At 39.4% G+C, this 20,551-nt stretch overlaps 1 long non-coding RNA gene across 1 annotated transcript in view; it reads right to left on the reverse strand.

The window, feature by feature from the left end:
• Positions 1–641: 641 nt before the first annotated feature.
• LOC109448655 (uncharacterized) overlaps positions 642–20,551 on the reverse strand; it is a 37,184-nt gene continuing 17,274 nt past the window's right edge. Inside the window, exon 4 of the long non-coding RNA XR_012496033.1 lies at positions 642–2,320. This is a non-coding gene — a long non-coding RNA (uncharacterized LOC109448655). The remainder of the gene's footprint in view (positions 2,321–20,551) is intronic.

A 20,551-nucleotide genomic window follows, 5' to 3' on the forward strand; every position in this document is an offset into this window, starting at 1 on the left:
AAAACACTTTAAACCTCTGGACCCATGAGAGACCTGAGGAGCGGAGAGAAGGGAGAAGAAAAGGCCAAAAGGGAGATAGAATATACTAGAAAAAAGTGAGACTATGCTGAGAAATAATCCCAAAGCATAAGAATGCCAGGTATAAGATAACAGTCTTGCCTTTCAAAATTAGAATAACCTAAATGTCCAATATTAGAGGAATGATTAGGTAAAGTATAATCTATTCATACAACGTGCAGGCATCAAATGTTTACTTTGAAGAATGTGTCACAGCAAAGGAAAAGTTTATGGAATGATAGTGAAAAAAAGCAAAACAAAACTATATTGTGCTGTAATCTACTTATCAATTTATGTGTATGTACCGTGTTTCCCCGAAAATAAGACCTAGCTGGACAATCAGCTCTAATGCGTCTTTTGGAGCAAAAATTAATATAAGACTCGCTCTTATTTTACTATAAGACCAAGTATTATATTAATTTTTGCTCAAAAAGATGCATTAAAGCTGATTGTCCGTCTTGAGAGTATGATGCTAAGCGAAATAAGTCAGACAGAAAAAGCAGAGAACCATATGATTTCACTGATATGTGGTATATAAACCAAAAACAACAAGAGAACAAGATAAACAAATGAGAAACAAAAACTCATAGACACAGACAATAGTTTAATGGTTACCAGAGGGTAAGGGGGGCGGGGGGTGGGAGATGAGGGTAAGGGGGATCAAATATATGGTGATGGAAGGAGAACTGACTCTGGGTGGTGAACACACAATGGGATTTATAGATGATGTAATACAGAATTGTACCCCTGAAATCTATGTAATTTTACTACAATTGTCACCCCAATAAATTAAAAAAAAAAAAAAAAGCTGATTGTCCGGCTAGGTCTTATTTTCGGGGAAACAGGGTACCACTGTTAGACTGAGGGAAAAGTAAGGGTGGAGGGGAGGTCAAGTGAATAATAGTACCCTAAAGAGCACTGACATCCATGGAAGGAGTGCCTTCAAAGGAGATAGAAAAGACAAAGCAAAGACGCCATGAAAAGGAGTGAACCAAGAGAGCTTGAGGTCCTAGAAGCTGGGAGAAGATGACACGTTCAAGGTGTCAGGCATTTTACATATATTACTACACTTAGTCCTCACCAAGAGTGGGTGACCCCATTCTAGCCATTTGTGTGATGAGCAAATTTTGAGCAAAGTTTCAAGAGGAGCTGAGCAAGCTGGACAAGATCTCAGGATAAGGGAGTGATAGGATTTGAGCTGAGTTCTGCCTCTTAAGCAAAGCCCATGCTCTCTGCTTTACCCCAGGCTTCCTCCCTGCCATATTAAAACTTTCTTCTAAATGCACTTGTATATGACGTCATGATTTAGAGGGATCAGTCAGTTGCATTTCCTATTCAATGAGTACACTTCTGATACAAGGAAGGACAGAGGTAGGAGGGAAGCGTAAGACAATGGACCCCAGGGTGATCAATTAGTATGGGAATTGCAAACTGCATTGCTTACAGGGCAGGTAAGGCAGAAGGGGAAGCACTGTGGCAACCTGGAGCATGCAGACACTGTCTAAAGGGGGCAGGAATCCAGGAATCTCACGGGCTGACATCAGCTATTCCAATTTGTTGAGAGACACCAGATATCTGGATTTGATCTTTCTCCATGAAATTTTCCATTTTTAAAAGTGGGGAGCTAAATGAAAACATTGTTAAACACTATGCAAACAAAACAATTCTGTGGAGGAGATTGAGCCCAGGTTTAGGCCACTGTCGTTGTATCTCTCCGAAGGTAATTTGTCTTCAGGAGCTACACCTTCATGTAGAGCCAATCCTCGCAGGCTAAGAGGAAATCCCCGAGCTGGGCTTGGGTGGAGGTGCTCCTCTTTCCATCTTCCTTCCCCAGCTTCTCTCATTGGGCCCATCACTCAGTTTTCCATGATGAATTCTTTGTTGGGTTCTGTTCCATGGAGTTAAAGGAGCACGGAATGTCTTTCAGCTCAGCCCTTCCTTTCTAGGAAAATAAATGGCTAGTTCCCTGGAGTTGGGGATTTTTTTATGCAATGAATTTCCTCTTTTGAGATTTATGGCAGTAGCTTTGTGAGAGATTTGTAGTAAGTAGTGTTCGGGCTGTATGTCTTAAATCCTCAATGCCACAGTCATAACTCTCCAGGAAGGAAATGATAAAAGATCACAGTAGCTAATATTGCATTATGATGATACTGTCTCCGCAGAAATGATTGCCGTCTTGCTACTGCTGTCTTACTTAGGAAACGTGAGCTCTTCAAATGTGCTTGAGATATCTATCTTGGTGGTGCTTTGTGAGATCCAGAACCTACAGGTGAAGAGAGCAAACATTTACTGAGTGTCTTCCGCTCCCCTTTTCACTAAGGATCAAAGAAATGAATGTTCCCAAGGTCTCCATCTGTAAAACCTCTCTGGTTCCAAAGCAGATCTTGTCTACCACAACACATGGAATATATTTTTATATATAAGAGAATGTCCAATGAATCAAGGTTGATAGGAGAAAATGGTGAAATATTCTTATCTTTTTAGGTTTAACCTGAATCTGTTTCACTTTTAGATTTAGTGTGTAGTGTATGGGAAGCACAGGAGATAAACAGTCTAAATGACACCATGAGGAAACAATCAGACAAACCCAGACTATGGAATAAAGACAATCATCCCAGTCACTTCGAAAAGCCAATGTCATCGTGAAAAATGTTGGGGTACTCGTCTAGACTAGAAGAGATTGAAAGGACAAATTAACAAATGCAATATATAAACCTTGGACCCTGATTCCAATTTTGGGAGCAATTGACAAAATGTGAATATGGGCTAGATGTTAGATGATTTTAGAGATTATTATTAGTTATCTTAAGTAGGATAATGGTACTGTGGTTATGCAGGAAAACAAACTTATTCTTAGGAGATATGTGCTGAAATACTTAGGAGTAAAGCATCATGATGTCTGCCCTTTAATTTCAAATGACTGAGAAAAAAATTAAATAGGTGTAAAATATTATCAATTGCTGAATCTAGGTGGTGAGTATGTAGGTATTATTACACTATTCTTTTAACTTTTCTGTGCATTTAAATTTTTCACAGTATAGCCACGGGGATACGAAAGTCAATTTGGGGAATGTAATCAATAATGTAAAGATTTTGCAGAGTATCAGATGGAAACTTGTCTCATTAGGGAGACCACCTCAGGGATGATGTAGATGCCTGATCACTGCACTGTACACCTGAAGCTGAAGCTGAACAATAATAAATGTCAACTACAATTTTGTACATATATATATATATTTTTTCACTATATATATATATAGTCACAAGAAGTGGAGTACAGGATTAGGAATAGAGACAGTGGAAATGTAATGGCTGTGTGCGATGTCAGAGGGGTAGTGGATGAGGGGAGGGGGGTTATCACTGTGTGAGGGATATAAATGATAAATTTCTAACTATTACATTGGTTGTACACCTGAAACTAACTAACTAACTAACTAAATAAATAAATAAATAAATAAATTTTTCATGGTGTAAAGTGAACATACACAAATAAAAAACTTGATTAAGCTGCCTCAGAATGATGGCGAGGGGGCTGCCCTGAATAAGGTCAAAGCATTTTATAATTCCGTTAGAAGATCAAAACTATGGACAAGCTTACATAGCTTAGACTATATGTTCATTGTAATAAATATAAAAAATACTTTAAAAGGATAGATGTACATAACTATAGCCATGTAAAACACCATTTGCAGGTGGACATGAACTAGAAATGTATCTATTAGGTTAGTGATTTATTTTTTCAAAATTACTCTTGCTGTATTATCTTTTCCATTAACATAGTCTCATAAAGTAAGCTCATAAATCAAGATGGAAAAAAATCATAACTCTTTTGCTCTGGTGTTTAGTTACAGATGAATATTTTTCTTTTAAGAGCTATTCTTGAAGCCCAATGAAAAGAAATACTCTATTTTTATCATCAGTAAATACATTGAGTTTATTGTATTACTAATAACAAATCATTGTGGAAACCTCAGCTTCATAATTCTAGAGTGGTTAAAAAGATCTGGGAAATATAACAATAAGTGAAATTAAATAATTAAAAATTCAAAACAGCTTCAGAAAGTTAAAAGTTGGTTCATGAATGCCCAAACAAATAGTTTCATCTAAATTATAAGAAAAACCATCTAAAAGAGTGATCAGCAAATATAGGGTGGCCCCTTGTTTTTTGTAAATAAAGTTTTATTGGAACACAGCCATGCTCATTCATTTATATATTGTCTGTGGCTGCTTTCATGCCACAATAGCAGTTAAGTGGTTTCAACAGAGACGGTGTGGCATGCAAATCCTAAAATATCACTATCTAGTCCAAAAAATATTTTGCCCAGTCCTAGTCTCAAAGAATATATGTATGTAAAAAAGGATTAAATGAAAACATGGAAAAACAAAGTTGATTCATTATGGTAGAAGTATTATGATTTTTTATTCATATTTTTAACATTTACTCATTTTATTCATATTTTTAACATTTACTCATTTAACATTTTATTCATATTTATAACATTAATTATGGTTATAATGTGGTTTGTTCATTACATAAGTGTTTTTAAGAAAAAATAATTGAATGAGTCTTATTACTGCTTTTACAGTATGTGAAATTGTGAGGAGGGAAGCCAATAGCAAATATATATTATATAGTTATTAAAGCCTGACATGGAAATTCTAATTCTTACGGTTGCGCCAAAGAAAAGCAGAAATACAGAGGGAGAAGGATTATCAAGGTAATTCTCACAGGATTGTTCATAATAACAAAATAGTGGAAATAGGGTAACCATTAAATAAATGATGGTGTCTATATCGTGAAATATTATACAACCATAAAAATGATACTTTAAAAAAGGATTTATTACTTTTGTAATTAGAAAAAAATATTTTTAAAGGATGAGGTAATTTTCACTGACAATGAAAAATGTTCATGATAGTGGTATTTAAGAAATAAATTACAGAACATTTCAAAATATCTATTTACAAGCATTATCTTCATAAAAATATCTGGAAAATATAAACTATATCAACAGTAGTTTAGGAATGATAGTTGGGAGGACTTTTCTTTCTTCTTAATAGAATTCTAGAGTATTTAATTTTTTTATGATCATGTATAACAAGAGAAAAAAAATATATATATCCATATTTTAAAATAATACTTATTAAAATTTTTAAATGACCTAGTTAAATGTGTATGAAAACTAAATACAAAATTACAGAGAGAATATGATCTCAAGTTCAAGAATAAAATGTATACAAGAAAAAGTCAAAATATTAAGTGTTGCTTCTGGGTGATAGCATTGTGGATGATTTTTACCTTATCTTTTTTTATACTTTTCTCTATCTCCCTGATCTTTCTACAATGAACATTTACAACTTGGATAATCCAGAAAAAATCTTAAAGTAAGAATTTGTTAAAATAACTTTTAAAGGAAAAGAAAATTATTACAGCTACTGCCAATCCATATTACCTGACTTTTGAATCTCTTTCTCTCTCTGTCTCTCTCTCACACACACACGCACATGCATGTGTGCAGTAATTCCTGACAATAATGAGTTCTACTATTGTAGCTCTAATTCCTTTAGTGACCCACCCATCCACACAAATCCACACAAACTCAGGCAAACAAGTAGACCACTGTCCCTGAGATTTGTCCAAAGCACCGTTCTCTACTTCTTCTGGTCCACCCTTCCTTACTTTTCCTCCTTCCCTATGTCTTTAAGGCTCATCTGTCTCTACATCTCAGTAAATGATACTTCTGGCCTATTATGCTCTTTTAACAAGTTCAGGGAAGATTTTAGCCTCCACCCTCTTCCATGATTCTGTTAGTCTCCATCCGGAAGTTTACCATAAAGTCTCAGAGAGGAGACAATTTTCATTTTTGGACCCATCCTCACCTCAGGATCCAGGCAATTTAGGTGGCCATTCCTCCCCCACCCTGCCTGGGCGGGGGGAATTGAACAGTTTACATAGGCAGCTTCTTTGAACCAGTCTCCCTCAACTTGCTGGGTGGGTCAGATTTTGCAACCTAAACTATGTGCTGCAATGATATAGGATAAAAAGAAAAGAGAATGATTAGAAAAAAACAAAGGAAAGAAGCACAAATTGAAGAGCAGAGCTTCATTTTTAAGTGACCAGTTTAAGGAAGGAGATGAGTTTTCTGCCTGACTTTGATTGTCCAGGTCTAGGCTGGGCTCAGGGGAGCACCCGGAGGAGGCAGAACAGAAGGCTCACTGCTTATGGGACTTGAGCTCTCAGTATTCAGGTCCTCCCTAGACCTGTGTGTGTTGCCATGGGCTTGACATGTTACAGGTGGCTATCTTGGGTTTAAATATTCTGCCCCCTATCTTGACTCCACAAGTCAATTAAGACTTCTTTGGAGGAGTGGGTCTGCCCTGCCTCACTAGGCTGGAAACAAAGGGCTCAGCTCCGTGAGGGGAATGTGGTCAGCCCTCTCTCTCAGCTCACTAAGCAACCTGTTGACAAGCTTATAATTACCAGAACTGTGCGCTACACAATGAATGTTCTTGGGGATTTTAATGATCGAAGTGAATGACCAAGCTTCAACATTTGGAACCATGCTTGAGAAGAATAATTGCTTTAAAGTGTTTCATAAATTGTTGCTAGGAGATCACATCAAGATGGGCCTTTTTACTTACAACTTGAAGTTCAACTGGCAGGAAATTCTCCCATTCAAAATATTATAGATAGGCAAACATAACAATTCAAAAGAGAAAGAAAGACAGAAATCTACTGCCTGTTAGAGAAAATCTTTCGCCTGAACCAAAATGCAGAATAAGAGGCAAGACAATGTTGATGCCAGTTATGGACTTGCATCTCAGTTCTTACTAGTTATATGATCTTGGACAATTCTTTTAATGTCTTTTATTCTTGTTTTATAATCTGAAAAATGGGACTACCAATAGCTCACTCATAGAATTAGAGATAACGAACACATGAACGTACTCTGCACGTAATACTCAATATTTTATATATTAATTATTTATACTCACCTATTCCAAAAGGTTTTGAGGTAGCTTACATAATTATTTCCTGTCTTAGTTTCTGTTCCTGACAAAGCAGCTCCTGACACAAGGTATTGGGTACAGGTGGCTTATTTGGAAGGTAGTACCAGGAAGCTCAATTGAGACAGTGAAGAAAGTAAGATTGGGAAGGGAGAACAGTCAATAAAAATTGCATCAATGAGCAGGAAAATCCACTATGGATCAATCCTGCTGGGAACCCTCTGAAGGACCATGTAGACCACATCTCAGCATTCTGCCGAGAGATGGGGAAGCTCAGGTATTTACCCATTGACTCTCATCTCAAGGTGGTTAAGGCTTGCCCCTGGGAGCCTTAAATAACCAGCATCTCCACCGTGCCCCTAGCAGTCTGGTAATTTCTGGGCGGACAGAAGAAAACACTCAGGAAGAGAAGCAGGAAACTGCAGTTATGTGTGCCCAAGAACTATCTTCCTCCAGCTGCATGTGAACTTGGAGGTGGGCGAAAGGAATATGGGTGGGGCATCAACAGAATCTGCTACACTTCAGATTCAACAAGGTAAAATTAGTTGATAAGAAACTGAAGTCAAATAAGAGTAGATAATCTGTAAATGTTGCTGTATCTAACACAAGGTTGTTTTGTAGAACGGCTGGCTGTGATGACATAACATTTTTTTCTTTTTTTTCTAGATTTCCAATCAACAAAATAGCCTGGAACTTGGACGAGGGTTCTACATTAGTGTGGGCAATAAATGGTTGAGCAAATCCTTTATATATGGCAGCCCCTTTTTGACCATGATTCAGGGGATTTGGAATATTCTTATGGGATTCAACTATAGCTGGACTTCAGGCTTCAAGCATTAAATTTGAACTCTGGGCACCCAACCTCCATCCAGTTCCCTGTCAGGAATCAGAAAGGTGAGCTACGGAAAGGAAAGAAGGAAGTCAAGAAGGGAAAAACAAGCAGGAGTACTTACTTCAGCTACTTCCCTGTCTAGTGGTCCCTCCCCTGCCTGACAGCTACTTGCCATCTACATCACTAAAAAAGTTAGGCGGGCTCAAACTTAGCACTCCTTAGTATGGAAGAGCAAAAGCAGTTATCCTCCAAAGTATTCTCAGCATGTCTGTTCCTCACCCAGCCCTGAGAAGAGCGTTAGCAGAAACCTGATGTTCCCAAAGGAATAAAAAGCCATGTTGATGGTATAGACAGGAAGGAAAGGGATAAGGCAGGGCAATGTCCCAGGAGGAGGCAGAAAGGCTGGCAATGCCTCCCCCCAAGACCCCCAACCTCCAGCTCTCTGCCAGGAATCAGAAAGGTGAGCTACGGAAAAGAAAGCAGGAAGGAAGTCAAGAAGGGAAAGACAAGCAGGAGAGAGGCAACCATTATATAGCCTCCTGATGGGAGAACACAACACAACTTATGAAGTAGTCTGGCTGAAAAATTGAACCTGAGTTTGATCAAGGCTCTAGCTTTATCTACCGATGTGCAATATATGCAGAGGACAGAGAAACATGCTAAATGCCACTACGGGATGCATGAAAAATCCAGACTGGGAAACTCTATAGAATAAACAAGCAGGTTTCTTCAACAAATAAAGAGAAACCCCATAGATTCAAAGAGACTTACAAAAAAAAAAAAAAAAAGAGAGAGAGAGAGAGAGAGAGAGAGACTTACAAGATATATTAACTAATTGCATTGTGTGAATCTTATTTAAATAATAAAGATAATTTCGATCTTTATTCAAACAAAAATTATGAGTTTATGAGAAAGGAAATTTGAATACTGACTGAATATCATATTATGAGTAATATTATGATATTGTTAATTACGTGGGTCATGTTTATTTTAAGATAAGAGTCTATCTTTTAAAGATACATAATTAAATATTAGTGGTGAAATTACATATTTTCTGGAATATTCTTTAAAAAGAATAAAGGAGATAAAGGTAGATAAATAGGCTTGGTCATGGGCTGATGGACACCTGGGGCTCTTAAGCTATTTTGTCTATTTTTGTGTATATTTGAGATTCTCAACAATAAAAAGGTAAAAATACAAAACAAAATAACAACAAAACCCACTAGGCAAGTGTACTACCTTTAGGAATGACCAAGAGGCTTATGAAGTCTATTTCAGCAGGGGGTGTATGTTGGATCTGAGGACATGTTCGTGAGGAAGCTTTGGTTTCCCAGCCCTAAGAAGGATCAAGGTGAGGTCCAGAGTGGAGGGAGCAGAATGCAACAAGATTGACACCTGGTATTAGGGATCCAGCCTCCTGCCATCTGGCCCCTAACAATCCAGCCCATAACACTGGAACCAGTGTCTGATTCCAGAATCCACATTTTTCACCCTTTTTACCAATAGGCTAAATTGTCTACCACTGAAGGGACACTGGCTTGGGTAAAATCACAGGTACATTCAACAACATTATAAGTTGTTGATTTCCATGGTCTAATCATCCTCTGCACCAGGCCCATTTCTCCAAGCCCACTGGTACCCTCAGCCTGTAATGTCACAGTGTGATACAATAATTCTCCTTTTCCCTGCCTCCACCCAATGCTCCTCTATGACAAGGGTTGGGGCGGGGGGAGGGGGGAGGACAGTGAATGTGTGTGTGTGTGTGTGTGTGTGTGTGTGTGAGAGAGAGAGAGAGAGAGAGAGAGAGAGAGAGAGAGAGAGAGAGAGAGACACAACAAACCAGACTAGCTTAAGCCAAAAACAGGGACGTAGTGTTCAGCTTCAGTCCAGGTACCAAACTCAACCTCTTCACCAATCTCCACAAGACAATCATGCATACTAAACATCCCATTCATTTAATATATTGTACCAAATATTTGTACATCTCCACAAAGTTCTCCACAAGGGGTTCTTGAGGCAAGGGGTTCTTGAGGCTTTGGGTTCCATTGTGCAGCAGACATGTCTCTGGTGGTCGTACTCTCTTCCCTCCACCTCCCTGCCCTCTTCCTTCTCTGCCATCTCTTAGGAGCAATAACATTCCTCTCCTTGTCTCATGCAAAGCAGTTTAGCAGATATTTTTTCTTGATGGATAAGGCCCTTGGGACTTCACCTTCCACTCCAAATGTCATTTCAAAGTATTCCTTCTAATCAAATAGAAAGCTCTCTCTAAGAGAGTTCTGGTGACCAACATTTTCTCACCTCATTGCTTGTCAGTCCTCACAGGTCTGCTATTTGGCTGTGGATAAAGCTGTACCTCAGGCCCAGACCAGATGAGTTGATAATTAATAGGACAGAGAGCCTCCTCACGGGACAGCATCCCTTGGCTAAGGAGCCTGTCAATTCATCCCACTGAGTCACCACACTGCCCAGAACAGTCTCTGGCACACACAATGGCTATTTGATACTGTTTGTGTAATACAGAGTAGCTTGAGTGATTAACCAGCATCTCTTATGAGGCAGGGAAAAGACGATACACAACACCAACAGAGAAAGGCAGGGCTTAGAAGGGCCTATGAGATGCAGAGGCCAAGCAAGATAGGGTGAAAGGAATTATTGACACTTCCTCCCTTGGGTGGAAGGTGGTTTTCTGTACCTAGAAAATGTATCCATGTATCTGCATTTAGTGCCTTCTATAATACAGAAGGTGCCAAAAAAATGTATACACATTTTAGCAAAGGAAAACTATTAAAATTGTAATAATATATACCAATAACAAAAGATGAATACAAGTCACGTTTGACTTCTGCAATCACAAGAGGTGCTCAAAGTGGTTACCATCAGTGTCCAGACACTTCTGATTACAGCGAACTACTGCTTGAGCAACGTTGACCAAAGTGTCCACTTGTATACTTTTATTTTGGCACCCCTGGTATATATTTACTTTATATCCTTGTTTTTTATTTCATTTGTTTTGAAAATACAAGACTGTAGGAACTATTTTAAGAGAAATCCAGATGTTCTGAAATGACCCAACCTAATTTGGCCACTCAACAGCTGCCAGGCTCTTTGAGTAGACATCAGTCACCTTTCGTACTTATAGGTGAGCAGTGACATACATCCTCTACAACGTCTACACCAAGTGAGGTTTAGACCAAAATGTGCCAAAGCTACAAATGTTTACTAGCCAGCAGGTACAAGAACTATCCTCCAAGGGGTTCTTGAGGCTTTGGGGACCCATTCTCTGCTTTAGGCACTACAAGTAACGTAAACAAAACAGTTCTCAGGTGGACACAAGATGATGAGAAGACCAGCCAGCCTTTTATAGGATCAAGTCACAGCCTTCATGAAGGAGAGAAACACAGGACAAAGGGAACACTAGAGCCCAATCACTATACAAGAAGTCTAACCACTGAGCTGTTGCTGCCTTATACTCATCCATGCAAAAGCAGTGGGGCTTCTGTCTTTCTAAGCAACCATATGTCCTGGACCATCGTTTATTTTACCTATTCAAAACTATTTCTAAATGGGCCGGCCCGGTAGCTCAGGCGGTTAGACCTCCATGCTCCTAACTCCGAAGGCTGCCAGTTTGATTCCCACATGGGCCAGTGGGCTCTCAACCACAAGGTTGCCAGTTCAATTCCTCGAGTCCCGCAAGGGATGGTGGACTGTGCCCCCTGCAATAAGATTGAACATGGCACTTTGAGCTGAGCTGCTGCTGAGCTCCCAGATGGCTCAGTTGGTTGGAATGTGTCCTCTCAATCACAAGGTTGCCGGTTCGACTCCCATGGTGGGCTGTGCCCCCTGCAACTAGAAAACGGCAACTGGACCTGGAGCTGAGCTGCACCCTCCATAATTAAGACTGAAAGGACAACAACTTGAAGCTGAACGGCACCCTCCACAACTAAGATTGAAAGGACAACAACTTGACTTGGAAAAAAGGCCTGGAAGTACACACTGTTCCCCAATAAAGTCCTGTTCCCCTTCCCCAATAAAATCTTTTAAAAAAAGAAAAAATTTCTAACATACCTTATACGAATTAAAAACATTTAAGTGAGATTTTGATAAGGATATTTGAAGTGTTATATAGCCATCTTTGGAGTATTAATTCCTGATGAGAGAATTTTAAAAGCTAGCCACTCTGTCCCAGGGTATGTATATATTATACATATATATTACACCATGTTTAAAAAGTATTGGTAAAGTAAATGACTATGCAGACAACGTGACATTAAAAAACAGTATCTATTCCTTGATGGGACAGGAGTTGCAAGGTTATAGGGAGAAAGGAAAAGGCCCCTTTTGGAAGGGGCAGTAGGAGGAATCCAAGTAGGAGAAGCTCGGGAGAAAGAGGACGATGCACAGATGAGGCAGAGTCTGATTGAAGGTCAGCTGACAAGCCGAACTTTCCTCTGCTGACATATTACATGATTTGTGTTTCTTTTCATGTTGGAGGCTGTTCCATCCTCTCTGGACTTGAAAGAAGTGATTTCAGCCCTCCTTTGATAACTCCCCTTTTTAGAAGGGGCAGTTTATTTTCCTGCTGGCGGCACAAATGTAAAAATGAGGAACACATCTGTTTGCACCTGTAGTTACCCACTTGCAGCCACAATTAGACATAAGCACTCTCCAAAAAATGGCAAACGCAGTTAAGCATGCCTGCAATTAAGTAATTATGGGCATCATTAGTTGCATCATTAGTCACATGAGTAACTTTTATGGTCGCCATGGCTACCTTCTGATACCAAATTACCCACCCAACAAGGGAGCATTTGGGCTGAAAACTGACCCCCTCGTTCTCCAATGTTGTGGAAACTTTGTGCTTTCCCCCCCTAATTATTTCACTCAAGTGAATGGGGAATGTTTGCAAATACAAACTTTTGATGTCAAACCAAAAAGAAATGATCACCCTGGGTCCTGTGTGTTACCCATTCAGTTTTTCGTTTTTGTTTTTGTGGTTTTTTTTCATTTGACATACAACAAATCAAAGCTAGCATTTTTTTCCCCCGGGGAGAATAACTCGCTTGTGGTATCCAGGTGACAATATAATCTTTCATGTATATAGTCTGTCCAATAAAGTTTTATTTTACACCATAGTTATCATTTCCCAATTTCAATATCTGCTACAGATTTTCAATTGGAGAGCTTTACTTCCTGTTTGAATTGAAATGATTAGATCTTTTTTACCCCAGAGGGTTTTACTCTGAAAGGGAAATGGGCCTAGACTAGGAAGATCGTTCCTGCTTAGAGAATGATGATCTATGAAAACGTCATTGAGAAATGTATTCTTAATGAATCACCAGCCTGAGAATAAAACACCATGTTCTTCAAAACCCCAGGAAATACATATTCACACACTAGAGCAGAGCGGGGTAGGGAGATGCATGTTTTAATTTATATTTATTTATATAATAATTTCAAGATGCTTGACACAGCAACCAACTAATCGTCCCTCAGTAAACAGCATGTTTCAGATTTACCCGTCCCAGAGACTAGTAGCTAGGACTTATCACTCCCATCTAAGTGTTTACAAAGTATGGAATAGATGACTGAATAGCTCAGAGTCCATGATCTGTCCTTTGGCTTCACTCGCCATTTGAAGAGAGGAAAGATTCGATCAGGTTTTTTGATCCTAGTGACTTTGGATAAAGAAGAAAATCTGTCTCTAGAGCAGTGCTGCCCTTTGGAACTTCCTGTAATGACAGAAATGTCCTCTATCTGCACTGTCCAATATGGCAGGCACTACCCACAGGTGGCTAGGGCGCACTTAACATTTTCGCTGGGACGTTCGTCTGTAGGCGAATGGTATTTCCATGCTGCTGACTGCAGCGTTCGACTTTACCCCACGAGCCCAGTGTTCCAGAAAGGAGGTTTAGGAAAGCAGATGTACATTTTTCTATATTTTTGTGGTTTTCAGGAATGAATAACAATAGGAACTTTTTATACTTTAAAGTAATAATTTACTTTAATAAAATGTAGCACCTTAACTGTATTTACTTACAAATCTAAATACAGTAATTATTTTTTGTGGATTTTTCACACATTTTGAAGAACAAACTTGAAATCTATTAATGCAGTGAAAAGGTTAAAATGGGACTAGAATGACTGAGGACCTGATTTTAAATTGTATTTAATTTCAATTAATCTACATTTAAGTAACTACATGAGACTAGCAGCTACCACATTGTACAATGCAGCTCTAAAGTGTATGGCTATAGCCAGAAAAGGAGGTCGACAGTGGCTCCAAATATGAGCAAATCTGTGATAAACGGACAGCAAAGTATTTGAATCCCAAATCCCAGGCATAGTTTTGGCTTTACCACCTATCAGCTCGAGGCTCATCATACCAGCACGGGCCAGGGAGCTGTGTCCTACACAACTAGACTGAGAAACAACAGCTTGAACTGGAGTGGAGTGGGGGGAGGTGGAAGAAGGGGGGGGAAGAAGCAAGATGGGAAATGTTCTTACACAAATTAGGACCCCCAAGCTAAACCTGCCTTAAGCCAAAAGGGAGACCATGAGTTTGTATCTTAACCCTCAGACCTATGCTGGCTTCAGCCAAGTAGATTCCGGCTTCAGTTGAAGTCATCTGGATCTGGTTCCCCCAATCTCTTGGCTCCGCATTCTACTATGCTGACAGCCGGCCGAGTCCCTACAAACCCTCAAATCTACCTTCAAGATAAAAAGTGAGAATCTCCATCACATGTGTCTTATAAAGATCCTTCATTATGGCTCATTGTCTCTGGGGCAACTAACTAGCCTTGTGTTAAAGCCAGGTCTCCTCTGGAGCCTGGGGTTGCCTCAGCCTTGCCCAAGCCACAGGGGCTGAGAATGGGGTGGGGGAGGGGAGGGAGAGGAGTTTCCCAGAGGTAAAGCAGAGTACATCTAGGGGGAGGATGAATTGATGCATGTACAGTGGTAGAAAACAACAGATGTCCTCTGGAGTCCTGCTTCCAGGACTTTGAAAGAGTGAAGTTCTGACACCTTAAGTAATCATAGCACAGTGAATCCAATTCCTCTGAATTCAACACATTTCAACTAACACACCCTAATACTACCTGGGAGCCTTCTGTTTCTAAGCATATACATGTGGTAGCTATTTTGGAAATGGCTTATTTTGGAAATGTATCTGGTCTTTTACCTTCATACATGCTATTGCTTATACAACAGATCAGATTTAGTATTTTCTACCAGCTGGGTTTTAGGATTTTATAATCTTTAGGTATGGTGCTAAGAATGGACAATAGTTCTTCAGAGATTCCATTTCCACTTCACTTGAGTGGCATTCATTCATGCTAATACTGCCTTAAAACCCAAAACACATTCTGCCAGTTTGCTTTCTTTACTCTCTATTATTCTGGGGGAGTGGGGGGAAGAAAGAATCGGGCAGTAGAGTAGCTGTTATTTGTTTATACATCCAACAATTATGTGCCAGGAGTGGTGGTTGGTGCTGAAAGAGCCACCAAGAGAACCAGATATGACAAGAGAGTGGTGTGGGTAGAAAAAGCACTGGACTTCTAGTCAAAAGACCTGAGTTCAAGTTCAGACTTTGACAGTAATCATCATGGTGCTTTGGAGACAGAGGCCTTATTTGGAAGATTTTGAAAAATCCCTTGAGCTAAAAAAAACTCTGATTTTACGAAAGGTTAGATCTCCATTAGCATGACTAAAGCTTGAGCCTGACCTTTGAGAACTAAGAGAGAAAAAATACTCCCTCACCCTCAGAATTCAGCACACATACCTCCTCTGGGATTCAAGCTGAGAGGATCAAACTAAAGTAGGAGACATAAAAGGAGCTTTTCATTAACTCTTAGAAATTGTTTTCTCCATGGGACCAGCTCATCACAAAAGAATCCCCAGGAGCTGGGGCACACACCTACTGCAGGAGAAGGGGGGCTCAGAGAAAGAAGGGTCTTCCACAATGAGCCGGAATTTACCAGCTGAGGAGTGGGGGTATGGGAGAAAAACATTCCAGGCCTTTGATAGGCTGGGGCAAAGCAGAACGGAAGCTGGGAGACTGACAGTAGCAGTGGGAATCATTTGCTCCTCTGGAACCTCAGGCCTGGGAGTGAAGAAGGGGGATCTCCAGAGGTATCCATACTTTCCCCAGGTTGGCTTTGCATATCTGCACTCTCAAGTTCTCTTGAGTTCCAGGATCCTGTATCCAGTCCTTAGCTACAATCTCTATGAAACCATCCTGCAAACAAACTGGAACAAGAGTTATGTGGTCCCCAGGGTTCTTGGCCTGCCATATCTTTGGTAGAGCCTCCACCTATACACAGGACCTGGTGGAGTAAGGGAGCCCCTGACCTCTCAGCCAGTCATCAGAGCCGGAGGATGAGAAATGCTGGTGACCTGTGTGTGTGTGTGTGGTGGGGGGGAGGGTTCAGAATGAGCCACCCCAAGATGTGCTTCAGTGGTATGCAGATGATTTTGAGCTAAAGGCAATTTTAGCTTCAGGCTCAAGAGAAACTTCTGCCCTTCCCTTTAACTACCTAGAGCTTGAATTAGGGGCCTTGCCCATGTCAATGAAAAAATATCCAGCCTAAGAGAAAGCTTAATAAGAGTTTATTTGAGCCAAACTGACGACAATTGCAGGGAAGCAAAGTCTCAATGGATTGAGAAAATGCTCCAGCAAATGGCCATTTTGCCACTTATTTTATACATTAGAATCAAAGGAGGAGGGTTACATGAAATCCATTGGTTGTAGATTAAGGGCGTGAGAGAAAGCAAAGTGGGGAAATCTCTGGGATTGGATAAAAAGTAAAATGGAGAGACACACACTTCTTTTACATTGGTGGGTATGGGATAGTTAATAGCATTTTACAGCACATAGAGATGGTATTTGGGGAACAAGATAACAATGAGGAATTTTGTAGTTTCCTGCTCTGGTGTAGTGGGTTGTGCCCCCTGGGGGGCTCTGGAAAAGGGGATTACTCTGACATTCCAAGGGTATGTTATCTTAGATGCAAAAAGGACAGACAGGCTCACTTAAGGTAAAAACTGACTTGTCACGGTAGCTATAGGCCAAGGATGTGACTTAACGCCATGGTCCACCTTAGTTAGGAATTTTTATGTTCACACCATCCTATGTGGTTACTTCCAGTCTCCTGAGTTTGTCAGGTTTAACATGTGGCCTCTTTTCCATCCACACCCATAATAAGACACTGTCAGAAATAATCCCTTTTTAACCCACCTACAGAGCAGGGCAAACTTCTATTTGCTAAACATCTTCTACACGAAACATTTACTTGTCTTATTATCCTGCAATGACCCTTTGAAGCCCTCAAGGTGCATTACCTCATCCCTAACTCTGAATGTCTTATACTTGTATACCTCAACCCCGCTTTTTATCTCTGAACCTCTCATGTATGAGGGTTCTCTGACTCTCTGATGTATAATATGTGGGGTACCCATGCACAGGAGATTACATTTTATTTCCTCTTATCAATCCTTTTCTTGTTGATTTGATTACTTGACCAGCTAAGTGAACCAGAAGAGGGAAAGGGGAATTTTTCCCTCTTCTCCATACCTGTTCCTCCATATCCCTTGACTAGGAGCTGAGAGAAGAAAAAGCTCCATTTTCTTGGAAATGCGTTTCCAGGTCAGAGCTTCTGTCATCAGGCTGAGATGGGAGGTGATGAGAAAGCAGGTTGTGTCACAGACTTACTGTTCTTATTAAGATCTAACAGATTTTCTTTAATAAAGATTTCTTCATTTGCCATATGCCCTTAGGACAATTTCTGCAGATTTTAATGGCTGGGATTGTTGACAAAAATTTCCAAAGAGATGTAGAAAAAGATGTTCACTATATTGAAGTGAAGAGTTTGCAAACGTGGAAAATACAAAACCGAAAGTGTGCTCCACCAAGACAATGGGAAGGCTGCCTTTTATAGGGAAAGTTCCCATCCAAGTTCCCAATTGGTTCAATTTTATGCAAATGAGGTTTAATAGTCATACAGTTCTGATTGGTCAATATCATGTGTTCTCATTTGTCATTACGGAGCAGTTCTGATTGGCCAGTATTGATGGAAATGAGGACATATTGTGCAGTTCTGATTGGTGGGGCAGGTTTCAGTCCATTGGTTGAAAGACAAAATTAGGGCTTCCCTGCAATGGTTGACTAAGATGGCATCAATAAGCATTCATAGTGCAGGAAGCCAAGAGTTCAATCTGAGGTTCTTCCCAGTATACAGAGTACGTGAGATTGCCAGCAAATGGCTGCTAGACTCTTATTATTTATAAAATTTGGATCCTCTGTTGACCATGAAGAGACCATCTTAGCAGATAAATTCCTTCTCAAGGGTTCATATCAAATGAATCTTCCCAGGGAGACATATATATATAGTTATGGCTGTTTCTCTGAGGAACTCTTGAAGAGTCCGTAGAACTCTTAGTATCACTGTTATAGAAGTAGAAGTCCTGAGGATTTTAAAGAGGGATTTTTAAACATGATCAAAAGATTCTTCTGGCTATTGTGTGGAAAATGGAACAAAGGGAGAACAGAATGTAATCAGGAGGTAAATGGAGTTGCCCAAATGAGACATAATGGTAACTAAAGTGGTCGTGTGGAGATGGTGTAATGGATGGGACCACATTTATCTTTTGTTCATTATTACAACCTCACCACCTAACACATTAGTAGATACTCAATAAATATTTGCTGAATTAAATAATGATTGACAACTGTCAAGTTTCAGCTTTGGAATTAAATTCACACATTTTCAAGCTTCCCATCATTGATGTCTCTTTTCCTCTGATTCTAGAATATAGCAAAACTTTTGTGAAAAGGAATGAAAAGTTACGTAGGAATTCTAGTATATCAAGAAGACTTTGTGTATACTAAGATGGGTCATTTCATCTGAGGCAAGAAAGCTTTACAGAAGAGAAAACATTTGATCAGACCCTTGAAGGATAATGCTAATAATGCTATAAAGGAAAGCGGGGGAGGTAGGGCATATCAGACTCTGCTGACTACGTTTTTTTTTTCAGAGGAAGGAAACATTTTAGTTAGCAGAAAGCCTGTGGAATATTGGCTGCATTGATAATCCTAATAAATTTATCTTCATCCTTTCCTCAGTGTCCTTAAATGTAAATTAATGAGGTGAGTGATGTGATCTGTACAGATCTGGCCAGCTCTAACATTCTAAGAGAGAGTCTGTGTACCCATGAATGGAAATCTGCAGGGAACAAATTTTGAAAGAAACAAAATGCTCTTCCTACCAGATGCTAAACCTGAACTAGGACCAATGCATTTATTTGGAATACATGTTGTTTCTCCCTTACCCTTGAACTTCTCACAGATGGAAGTATATTTTAGAAAAAGGAAAATAGGTTTTGTTGAACAAATAATCATTATTTTGGTCACTGGCAGAGATTTTCAAAACTCAGCAACATTTAAATGAATAAAACACTAGCAAAATCTGCTGCCCTTTTCCTGTACTTGCTTGATTTCTAATAATAATTTCAATTTTCAATTGTATACTAAACAAATTTTGGAAGTCAATGGATCCTTTGAAAATCTTATGTATGGAACACAACACAGCAAAATACACGTATCCTCAAATTAACACATGCAATTTGAGGAGGTTCCCTAAAGCTTAAGAGCCCAGAATTCCAGAGTAAGTTTATATTGTGATTTATAATTTACAAAGGGCATTTTAATGTCTTGTTTAACACTTATAACTCTGGGTGAAGCAATATTAGCATCCCCTTACAAATAAAGAAATTGGACCTCAGATTACTACTCATATTTTTACAGGAAAGTAAGAGAAAGCATTAAGACTGCTTACCTCCAACACCCACTCACCCCACCATGTTGTTGGTCTCCCAAGGCAAGGAGGAGGAAAAAAAAGCCCAAAATTGATTCCCTAAGAAGAGACCCCTTCATCACCCCATTATCAAAGAAATTGGGACATCAAAGGGTTATATCTCTCCCCAGCTTCAGGGGCTGCAAGAAAATCACCGTGTTGCTGAGTCCCAGGTCTGGGAGAGAAAGACTGAAAAGTAGCAAGTTACACTCAAATTTGTAGTCTATATTCATACCATTGAATTTGATTGGTCCAAAAAGTTGCAACTTCTGAATTTATTTAAAATGACCACAAGTTGGCAGTGCCTTTGAGCACCTGGCAGAATGAAATGTATATCCTCTCTGGGGCAAAACACCTTTATCCTAGACCACAAGGATCCCATGTATAATTTTTAAAAATATATTCATATGAGCACAGTCAAAAACAATCAAGCACACATACAAGGTACCGTGAGTAAGAACCTTTTAAAATAAAAGAACAAATAGATAACATCAACAGACTTTCACATATCTGATGTCAGAATTATGAGACCCAAGCTATAAAACAATTATGCCTACTCTGTTGTTGTTGTTTTAATAGGTAGGGAAGGGGTATTAAAAAAAAAAATTCCTGGAGAAAGTAACCTAACATATTTGAAAAAGAAACAGAAAGAATGTCTATAAATAAAAATTATAATAACCAAAATTAAGCACTCAGTAACAAATTAAATATAATTAAATACAGAATAAATGAACTAAAATTAGGTCAGAAGAAATTACCCAGAATGTCACATGAGAGGTAAATATATGGAAAATATGAGCATTAAAAA

The sequence above is a fragment of the Rhinolophus sinicus genome, linkage group LG04 (assembly GCF_036562045.2).
Source record: "Rhinolophus sinicus isolate RSC01 linkage group LG04, ASM3656204v1, whole genome shotgun sequence".
Taxonomy (NCBI): domain Eukaryota; kingdom Metazoa; phylum Chordata; class Mammalia; order Chiroptera; family Rhinolophidae; genus Rhinolophus; species Rhinolophus sinicus.